General features: G+C 46.3%; 1 long non-coding RNA gene across 1 annotated transcript; it reads right to left on the reverse strand.

The window, feature by feature from the left end:
• Positions 1-215: 215 nt before the first annotated feature.
• Positions 216-2,004, reverse strand: LOC123152301 (uncharacterized). Its single transcript, XR_006476103.1, has 2 exons — positions 1,786-2,004; positions 216-598 (listed from the first exon to the last, which is right to left on the reverse strand). It is a non-coding gene; the product is annotated as an uncharacterized lncRNA (long non-coding RNA).
• Between the last annotated feature and the right edge of the window lie 269 nt (positions 2,005-2,273).

The following is a 2,273-nucleotide window of genomic DNA, read 5'->3' on the forward strand; positions in this document are numbered from 1 at the left end:
TTGGAAAAGCTCTCTGAACACCTTATCTACTGGCCCAATCGGCAAGACAGTGAGCAAACTTGCTTTGGTCCCTACAGACCCAATTAATCTGGTGGGATTTGAAGTGCTTCAAAGCCTCCTTGATGTCACAAGTAACAGAGAACAGCCTGGACTTGTTAACCGTTTGAGGTTCAAGTGCCTGCACCAGCGACAAGCAGTCCAACTCCACAATGATATCACCATTAAACAACTTTGCCAGTTCCTTCAGCCCAACCAGTAGCGTTGTCGTGTTGTTGCCCACAATACAAATTTTGATCATAGATCAGAATATACAACAAATAATATTGGACAGTTGCTCTTAATATCAGCTATAACATACATTTCGATACATGGACATTCGGTCATATGTTGCCATTGTAACTGAAGCTCGCATTGATAGTACTCCTATGCCAGCAATATGAAAACACCACTCTACGTCGAGTACACTGCACATCAGTACCATTGTGCAGAAATCAGTTTATCAAAGTAACCTGAAGTTATGACAGTCAATACTTGATGGTCGACTGCATAGCTGAAAAGGCTGAATGTCTCGTCCACCACCGGCCACCGCCGTGCCTTGCTGAACATAGACAATTCTCACATCAGTAAATCCAATATCTCATCAATTCCCAAAACCATACAAATCAACAATTTGCTAGAATGAGCCGGCACTGAGACGATTAAAGCTAATTGATAATGTAGTGGTACCAGAATTAAACGAATAGGCACCACAATTTCCATCTTGTCTTGGTTGGGAGGTTGGTGAGAGTGGCATTTCGTAAGTTCCAATTTAGTAGTCTGCTACTGTTCTGAATTTTTGACAAGTGCAGTTGGAGTTGAACGATTTGGAAGTACTTGTATCCTAACGGGACTGAATAACCAAAGTGTTGTATTATTATTCAATTTTAGAGACGAAGGTTGCAGCCAATTGCCAGCTGATTCTGAACATCTAACAGATGAGGCGTCAAATTCAGGCTGCTTGATCAAGCTGACGATAAGTTTAAAATTATTCAGTACATAGATTTTGAGCAGTTAAAATGAACTTTCCTACAATTTGAAGCTCCCTATGACTGTGCTTATATCAAACATACTTAGCACATGGTTGCATGTGACATCTTATTCTGCATTATTTGTTACATGTGTGCTCGCAGTTGCATCGTGCTTTCATTAGCTAGTTCTTCTTTTCTCCTCTTTGTCCATCTGTTCATTTGGTGTATCTACCAAACAGAGGTGCATCACAGATCGTCATACTACCCATGGAGAGCATGTTCAGAGATCTATTTTGAGAGGGGAGGCCTGCTGGGAGTGTGCCTGAAACTGAAAACACTTAAAATATGGCCTGTCATCAGAAACTGCCATGGAGGCCCTCGTCGTCTCCTCCTCCAGCTGCTACCCCGACCAGAGAGCCTCCTATTCTTGGCAGGGCCACCCTCCTTTCGTTGCTGGACTGCGACCCCGACCTCAGCTTGCTGCTACCCGATGTCTAGACCGGGGCAGAGGAGGTTGATGCGGAGCACCAGTTGTCAGTCAAAGTTGGGGCAGAGCCGATCGAAACGGAGGACGGAGGCGGCTGAGGGAGGGTCGGCGTACAGCCCAGCACCGCCGCCTGGCTCTGGCGTCATCTTCCTCACGGTGGGAGGGGGCGGCGGGTGACCTGCCCATCTCGTCTAGCCGACGTCAAGGGGACATATGGAAGGTGAGGCAGCATCGTCCTGGCGGTGCGAGGTGGAGGAGGGGGAGGAAGAGAGAGCTTGAGAGGCCACTGACCTGTCCCGCCATCGAGATGAAAGGGGATCAAGGGAGAGGCGCGTCCGCAGCCATCCGGCACGGATCCCCTCCTGGTGGCTCGTCTGCCTAGGTCACGATGCATGCGTGCCTCCATCCCTCCGCAACGACTTCAATTCCGATCTAAGGGCGAGGTGAGGAGTAGCAGCAACAGCGTGGCGTCTTCGTGCGTGCCGAGGACAAAGGAATCGTGTGCGTGATGTTTCCATTTGCTCGTGTATAATAAAAAATTTCTATCAGGACAGGAGGAGACGTGTCCATGCTCTCCTCGGTCTATTTTCTTTTTCTATCTGGACTGAAGGACATAAGAGGACAGAAAGATCGCTCAATTAATCTCAGCCGTCAATCTTTATAATTAATATAATATCAACGGATATAAAAATATGACGTATAAAGAACTATGAAAGTTTTCTCCCTTTAATATTAGGTAAAGATAAAGATAAACAAAAAGTGAGTTGTATGCCAAAAAA

This window comes from Triticum aestivum, chromosome 7A (genome assembly GCF_018294505.1).
Source record: "Triticum aestivum cultivar Chinese Spring chromosome 7A, IWGSC CS RefSeq v2.1, whole genome shotgun sequence".
In the NCBI taxonomy this organism is placed as follows: domain Eukaryota; kingdom Viridiplantae; phylum Streptophyta; class Magnoliopsida; order Poales; family Poaceae; genus Triticum; species Triticum aestivum.